We start from the raw sequence: 9,289 nt of genomic DNA, 5'->3' as shown, positions 1-9,289 counted from the left end.
TCTCAATTGCTTAGTCACAGGGAGTTTAGCTCAACCTAAGGTTTGGATGGCGATGTTGCAATTTCCTTATCGCTCACTCATAGGGTTAAAGGTCAGAGTTAAATGTTAGGTTGTGATCTTGCGATTGTCAACATGGTCAAGTGAATTTATTGTAGCATCATAGGTGTCTTCCAACTGCGAATGGGCGATGACAATGGATTAGTCCCAATAGTGTGGCAAGAAGATATGGATATGATCTCACGATAGCTAGTTGATCATGAGATCGCCAGATGAATTGAGCAAAGTCTTGATGTTATGATGTGTTGTGTTGTCATAGCATCAAGTGATCATGGCATCGTATCATCATCAGATTGTGGAGCTGGATGTTTGTAGGAGTGATTTCTCAATGTTGTGAAGTTACAACTAGCTATTTGTCGTAGATTCTTAGGAGGAGGAAAGTAAACTATTGATGTCATGATAAAGATGGTTAGCTATGATTGGATGATCATGAGATTAAAATTTGAAACCATTGAAGGCACAACATGGTTAGTTAGCCATGATCGTAAGATCATAGATGCTAAGATTTAGAGGTCAGATGCTATGCTATTCTTTAATAATAGGTTCGTATGGTCATATCATTAGGCTATTATAGGGTTGTAGGACCAAATGAAGAATTTCAAGAGTGTTGATGCTACGACAAAAGGTAGATCATAAGATCTCAAGGAAAATTTTGAGGACTTGCAACCATACAAGGCAAGTGTTCATCGTAGCATTGGAAGATCGTCTAGTCATAAGGATAGACATAGCAAAGCATTTTTTAGTTTAATCTTGACCATCGAACCTCAAATGACTGATGAATGACATTTTATCACTCTTTCAAGATGCATGAGGTTCAACAAAAGCAGGGAAATGAGCAGCTGCCACGTGGAGTCATGGGTCTAGTTTCACAATGTGGGTGACAAAAGGTTGAAAAGGTATGTCAGTTTCACCAAGTGGACATTTTATGTTGGCCAGTGGTACTAATTTCATCAAGAGTTCTAGTTCTTCTTGAAACCACTAATTGAATGATGATCTATGATAGTCGTATTCTCACTTTTCCAAGATGAATGAACTTTAATGAAAGTGAGTATATGCCTTTTTGATACATGTCTCAAGTGGACCCTAGGCAAGCTTTCAACGCATTATCGTAGGGTTCTAAAAGGTGGTTAGGAGGCAAGTTGTGACATTGTGATAGGTTTCATATTGTAGTTAACATTATGTCTTGACATCATCACTAAGGACTAAGGTTTAACCATGGTTCGGGCTATGAGGCTACGAACACCTTATCACATGGTCACTGGGGTCAGTGATGGGTTAAAGAATCAAGCGACGAAGTAGTGATAACTTGAAATGAGCATACCAGATGGTTGTTACCACTTCATTGGAGTTATGGCTTGAAGCATAGTTAGTGTTGTGATCCTGCGTCTCTTCATATTGACATGGTTGCAATGAGTTAAATATGATCTTGGGATAATAAAGCAATTGAGCGGTGGTAGTTTGGATCACAATTTTGTATGGTCATAGGCATTTAATGCTAGTTGAATATTAAGTTGTAGTGGTGCAATAAAGTGAAAGGCTTTGACTTCATAGTGTCATGGGTAAGATAAATGTTAAATCCCTAATCATGGTGATGTTGCAAAATACTAGTTTCACGTTGTCACTTGGTTGTGATAGTTAAGGGAAAATGTTGAAGTCAAGCTGTGGAGAAGCAATTAATGGTTGCAGTTTTGCAAGGGATAATAGCTAATGAAGAAAGAGGGTTGCGAACCTACAATCATGGGTAGTCAAAAGTCAAATATAAAGATAGAGGATTGGCATGGTGGTGGAATAAAGATAATTTTTTGATCCATGTGATAGTTGACTCAGGTTGACCTACTAATTTTCTGACTTGGCATGCTTATAATGAAGAAGGAACAATTTTAATGACAAATATGATCTTCTTGACCATCCACAACCACTCTTGTGTGATCTCCATGCCTATTAAATGAAAAGAGACACTCCATCACCACCTGATTATCTATCTACTCAATTCAGGCATTAATGGTTGCTGTTTCTATCTTCTCAAGGCTATTCTTTTGGTGAAATATATGATTTTCCTACATCTAAATGTGTGCCAAGATCAGAATTTTCTTCATATTTGCAGTGATTGTTCTCTGCAACCTTAAATGCAAGTGTTGTGCTTTACCTTAGGGCATGAGCTATCTAAGTTATGCTTGTATTATAAAAGTAGATTTTGCAACCATTCTTAGGGTTGACATTTTTTTTGATTCTGTAGCAATAAGCATTCTATGCTCTATTATTGCAATTTCCTTTTGCCTATGAATGAATGCAATCTCTATTGTACCTCATTCTCCCATTAATATAAATGCAAAGCTTCTCGCCTTTGTTGATGTTTTGTTTTCATTCTTCAATATGCATACCAATATCTACTATTGCCCTTGAATGTTATGGAGTCAAGTCCCTTCCTCATAGTATCCATTTGGAATCTAATCTGTATGTGTTTGTTGAGTTAAAACAAAGGTTGAATTAATGTCTTCTGAGACTATATTGATGAATAATGCATTGTTAGGTAGAGATAAGGATGAACAAACTATTTCGATGTATCACCCCCTTTAGATTAGATTAGGTAGTTTGCTTTCATGCATTCCTCTCCCTTTTCCTCTGAAAGAGTAATTAGGCGCACCCTGATAGTAAGGAAGTTGACCTTCTCTGGAGACTCAATTTCATAGTTCAAGTCCCACATCTTGGAGATTGTTTCCATGCTTCACAAGGTTGCCTTTATATAAAAACTTTAGGCAAGGGTGAAAGCTTTTGTAACAATAGTTAACAAAGCAATCTTTATGATGTTATTGTGAATTAAGCTTTAGTAACTTAGGCGTAGAAACATAAAGCATAAAGAAAATAACATGAACATAGGAGACACCAAGATTTAACGTCAAAACCCAATTTAGGAAAACCACCCATGCAACTATTTACAACTTATTCACTCTTTTGAAGTGAACCCTATTAGAAGTCAACCCTGTTAAAGGTTACAAAACACATAGTTAAGTGCGGCCCTATTAGAGGATTTAGATCACCCTATTAGGAGTGACCTTGTCAAAAGACTTAAAACTCTTCACCCTAGAAGTGTTTCCCTGTTAGAGGATTTTCAAAATAACTCTTAAGTCAACTCGATTAGGAGATTTTCTTATACTACACAATGGTTAGAGAGTAACAATGATTGACCTAATTATTGAAGCAGTTGACTTTGAAGATTTAGATCTCTATTTTGGCTTGACCTCTTGATCATCCCTTATTCAAAATATTCTTTTTAGCTTGGTCTTCTTACTCGGATGCTCTGTTCTAAGCAAACATTCTTCTCATTTCACTTCTTTTTAATTGCCTTCAATTTGCTTCCAATTCCTTACTTAGATTCACAACTTGACCTTGCATATATATGATGTACATTGTCAAGTCAACTTGAATACCTTTTCATACAAACACTTAACATCCGTTGAGTCAGCTTGTATTAACTAATTAGTCATAAGGTGTGACTTGCTAGAAGTCGGCTAACACTCTAATGAGTTACTTGGTTAATACTAAATTCCTTTGGTGACTAACCACACTCATTTCATACTGACTACATGACTAATGTTGAATTATGCTCCCTTGATACTAGAGTCTTCTTTAGTTCTTGACTGAGCTCAACTAACATTGACTGTGCTCAATTAAGGCTTGACATTTGTGTAACATCAATGACAATATACAATTAAAAAATTATTTTCAACACTTGTGTATTAGTTTATGGGAGTAACACCATGGATATCAAGGGAATCTCTATCATGGCACATGTGAGGCATTAAAGTCTCGATCCAACCACCATAACTAGGATCAATAGACAATCTCCATGTGCTATAATATTCCAATGATGTCAACATGTGCACATGTGATTGACCTTGGATAATGGATGTCCTATCTAAGAAGAACCTTAAGGGGTGCACTCTAGATTAGACAGTGGAATAACTAAGGGTTAGAAAACTTGAACTGGAGATGTCTTTAAGGTTGGGGTTAGGATAAAGGATATAATAATATATATGTAATCTTGTTATTATTTAGTTATAACATTTATTTTACAAGAAATAATTATCCCAAGCTAACCCTAGTAGTAGAGAGATTACACATTTTAAGTTCATTAGTCAAAGATTAAACATTTTTTGAATTTACAACTAGATTTGAGAAAGGAAGAGGAGAAGATTAGGGTAGAAGTACTTGAACTATAAGTACTTATCATTCCTCATTTGGGTGTCATCTAGAAGACTGTTAAGAAGGCTAAAGAGCTCATAGTTGCACTAGAAATGTTTGTGATGGATAACATGGAAGACATGTCATACAACTATAGGCTCAATACATGAAACTTGAGGCATTGAAGAATACATATAAAACAACTTTTGAATATGCAAAGAAGTCCTATAAAAAATTATTTGATGCAATGTTAGTATACCCAACACATTATATTTTTTTATTTTGGCATTATTGTCAAAAAAGGGGGATAATGGGAATATGTCAAAAAGGGGGATCTATAACTATCACATATGTTACATGTACATAGTGTAAGAAAAGGAAGTTAGTAGATACAAATATAAATTTTGAATTTTTTTCTTAAAATGAAGAAGTACATGCTGAGGATAGTTAGTAAATATTCAATATATTTAGTTATGGATTAGTTATTAAAGTTTTTTGTTTAGAGAATGTTACTCCTAAATGTATTTATGTTGTCATTAGTGAAAATATATGTTTATGAATCAAGTCGGTGAAGAGTAAAGATAGGTTGATAAGAAGGAGAAGAGAAGTCAAGATTGGTTGGTGAATAATTACCAAGTACAAAGTAGTAAAATTAGAAATCAAAGATACTAAACAAAATGGGCATCAAACAATATGGTTACTGAGTGGAGGTAGAGTGCGGAGAAAGTATGTTAACACGACATATATATTACTGAGTAAGAACAACATTACAACTGAGTACATGAGCAAAGTTTACCAAGTTATACAAAATGAACATAAAATTTTATAAATTAAAAAAATTCTAGCTAAATGGATTCTATCAAGCTAGAAAATAATTGACAAAGATCGAGGATAAAGTTAGGTAAGATTTATTGCGATTGAAACATGATTTTAGGGTTCCCAAGTAAAAGTTTGTACCAATAAAAATAAAACAAGTATTTATTGGAAAAGAAGAAATGAATATGGATCATAGATTTTATTATATGAGTATTCTAGAAGAATATAAACCCTAATTAGGTCAAGAAGAGGTAAAGCTATGGGATTTATTTATAAAGGATGGGAAATGATTTTGGTGAATTTAGTGCTATTGAGCAATGATGGGAAATGATTTTGGTGAATTTATTGAGTGAAAGATAATGAGAGTACACAAAGCATAAAGGACTTGACCAAGAATTCAAGTAGATGCCTTATTCTAGATCAATTATTGAATACATTTTTGTTATTATATTATATTCTTAAATCCCCAAGATTAGGTAGGAAATAATAAGTCTTTCATTATAAATCTCTTGACAAAGCAAACACTTGATGAGTGTTGCAAAATCTTTTTACAAGGTAGACTTTAGGAGGTCTTTTGTATTACTCCTAATAGGATAAGTCATCAAAAGTAACAATATTATAAGATCTAACTAAGCAACCTTTATGATGCAATAGTGAAGGATTATGGGTGTTATCCCCACCGTAGTTTTCCCTCTAACTAAGGGTTTCTATGTGGCCAAAATCATGTGTCAAATGTGTTGATATGTGTGATGTGCTTGTGTCTTGAACTTTTTTAGCTATTTTTTTTTTCTTCCAATCAATATTAAGTTAGATATATTCATGCATACAAAATTAGATATGAGCTAACAAGGGTGATCTATCATTGAGGGTTAAAGTTTTAAAAGATATTGACTCACCCTCCCTCACTTAGCACCTTGAGTTTCCAACGCATATCTCCTTCAATTATCATCTAGAGTATTTGTTCCCCACATTATGAGCTCATTTATAGTTTTTGTACGATAAAACCATAGATTCTTCTATATGTTGAATGATAGGAAGCCATAATCTTTTTTGAACAAATAAAAGTAATGATTAAGGAGAAAAACTAATCTTTGAAATTTTATGGCTAAGTATGTGATTATTATTAGTTTCACTAATCATAAAGTGATTTTTTTTCGTTCACTAACTTTGACAAGAAAAGAGAAGATTTTTCTTAAATGGTCGTCTAATGGATCAAGAAGCCCTTTCTAGTCATTTTTCTTGGCATATTCCAACCATTTTGCCCCAACGTTTTCTTAAAAGATCTTAAGAAATTATTGAAATGTTCAACCGAGTTGTCTGAATGTAAATCTTATCATTTCTAAATTAGTGCTTTGAGTATTTATCGACTACTTTCTTGAAAACATGAAATTCATTAAAGATTGAATCTTTTTTAATCAGAGAAACTTGTCTTAGTATATTAAAAAATGACCTATTTAAAAGACAGGCAATTTGAATTTGAATCCATCATCTTTTGGCCCCCTAAAAGATTTAAGAGGAGAAATTGTGGATTATGTGGCCTATATTCAAACATCAATCTTTTAAAACTAGAAAATAAAATTAAGTCGCATTGAACAACCATTCCCTTTATAGAGTTGCTAAGTCCAATAACAACTTATTAGGATGACATCATCATTTGCTAATACTTTTAGTTATAGTTGGAATATCTAGAGTCTTTAACAACTTGCAATATTAATTACACAATTAATAAAAAAAGCTTATGCTTTAAATTCTTCTTTATTTTTTGGTTTCTAGTATTTGTTTCCTTCCTTACTATTTTTCATGATAACTAATAAGATTACAATTAAGTAGTCCTTTTAATTTCAATATATAATGCAAAAATTTCATATTCTATATAGAATTTGAAACTTCTAAAAGTTTTATAATCTTATTGGTCAAACAAATATTTTTTAAAGCTTTTTACTGCACCTAATAGATGCAATAATATTCCTACCTATGACAGTAACTAAAAATAATAATTTAATGCCGAGGTAGAATATATAATTGAAATTGAAGTACAAATTATATTTAATTAAATGGATAGGTGTACAGAGTTCTAGAATTATTGGTGAAGGATATTTTTTCATTGTTCTTAGATTGGTTATATTGATTTGATGATTGTCCGAAACTCTAAATATATAACATGAACAATGCAGTAACCATAATTTATATCATGATATCATAACTTAACATATGAAAATGTGTTAGACTAATACATAATGCTTATTCCATTATTAAGATAAATCTCCCTACATCATTAAATCTATATAGGTTTCCTACAACTCTCATATAATTTTATAAATAACTTTAAATTTGTTATCATATATGCATAAGTAAACATTAGGAAGACCTTTTAGTTCCTACCAAAGGCAAGATACTAATGGATTCATCGAGTTCATTTTTCTAATAAAAGTGACCAATCACATTAGAGAATTGAACAAACTTCTATTGATTATATTTATTTTTAATTTTGCAAGATAATAAAAATCTCAATTTTGTACAATTCTATTAGACTATACTATTTTTTGCAAGGGATAAAATAATTTTTCATGAAAAAAATATAGATTTTTCACAACAATAAATATTTTGTATAGATATCCAAATCAATCAAATTTTAATAAAGTTTTATCATTTTCTACCCTCTTGTCAAAATTTGTCAGCATTTAGAAATATTGTAGAAAGCATTTAATAGAGCATACCAAACTTAATTTATCAATAATTAATCTATCACATTTTGGTATGGTGTGGAATTACAAATTAAAAGTAGACATTTAACCTCAAGGGTGAAGCAACCATCCCATTGATGTACAAACTGAATATACTCTCATGGTTAACTCAAGGTTAACATGTGAGAGTTTTAATCCTAATTATATCTTTTAACAAATCAAAAAAATTGGATTCCCATCATAAATGATAACAATTTACTATCATTTAGTGAAGAAAGGATTCATTATTACTAATAGGTGTGTTCTGTGCAAGAATGATTGTGAATTGGTCAACCATATTACTTTGCATTACTCTTTTACCAAAAGACTCTAGGATAACGTGTGTGACCTACTGAATATGGTCTGGGTCTTTCCCCACTATTTTAATGTTCTTCACCAGTTGGATTCCCCCTTCCAAGAATGTTTTGATCTTAAAATTGTGGGATTTTATTCTTCCTTACCTTTTTTGGGGGATATGGAAGGAGCGTAATGATAGGATCTTTAGAGATGTGGAGTCTACTGCTGATCAAGTCTTTTATAAAGTTAAGGCTTTAATTAAAGAAAATATTAAAGCCAATGGTTCTGGCCAGCAACCTCAAAATGAGTGGGAAGATAGGGTGATCCAAAATTGGAACCTTAGAAGCTTGTGTAAAGATTAGCAAGGCCCTAATCCGAGGATAATGTTAGATGGGATGGCCCACCAGAGAATTGGTACAAGATAAATTTGATGGGGCCTTTAAAGGGAACCTGGGTATTGTTGGTTGTGGTATAGTTATCAAAAATTCCTTTGGTGGGAAAGTGGGATGTATGGCTATACCTATTGGTATTTAAACTAATCATGTGGCTGAAGCTTGTGCTACCCTTCATGGTCTTATTTATGCTAAGAATTTGAATTTAAGGAAGGTTTGGGTGGAAGGAGACTCACTTAATATCATCAATTGTCTTAATAAAATTACTAAGCCTTCATGGACTATTAGCAATATTATTTTTAAGGCTATTAACATTATAAATTCTTCTGATAAATGTGTTGTCACCCATAACTTTAGGGAAGCAAACCGTATTGTTGATTGGGCAACCAACATGGCTTGTTTAAGTGATCATAAAGTTACTTGGGATTATAATAATCCTCTACTTGTGGAAGGTTGCCAAGTTATCGATTTTGATAAAGTGAGGTGTAGGCAGAGATGTTTTAATCATGATGATGTCAGAGATTTGCAATTATGATTTGATTATACATGGGAAACAATGAGTGATGATTTTTAGAACTCCCAACTTTATTACACATGGATTGTGAGTTGGTAATAACATTCTATACTTCGACTACAGATTTCATTTTGCTAATAGTTTGCATAGGGTTTTTCAGAGAAAGCTTTTTGGAAAAATTGAAGGGAAGAAAATGGGAGGGAAAAGGAAGAGAGTGGAACCTACAAGTTGCAAGGAGTGGAAGAAGGAAGAGGAAGTATGGGACATATTGACGAGTGGGAATTTTAGGGGCTACATGGAAAGACTCA

This window comes from Cupressus sempervirens, chromosome 5 (genome assembly GCF_028749045.1).
Source record: "Cupressus sempervirens isolate cs-2001-9-10 chromosome 5, ASM2874904v1, whole genome shotgun sequence".
NCBI lineage: Eukaryota > Viridiplantae > Streptophyta > Pinopsida > Cupressales > Cupressaceae > Cupressus > Cupressus sempervirens.
This window is presented reverse-complemented; position numbering follows the sequence as displayed.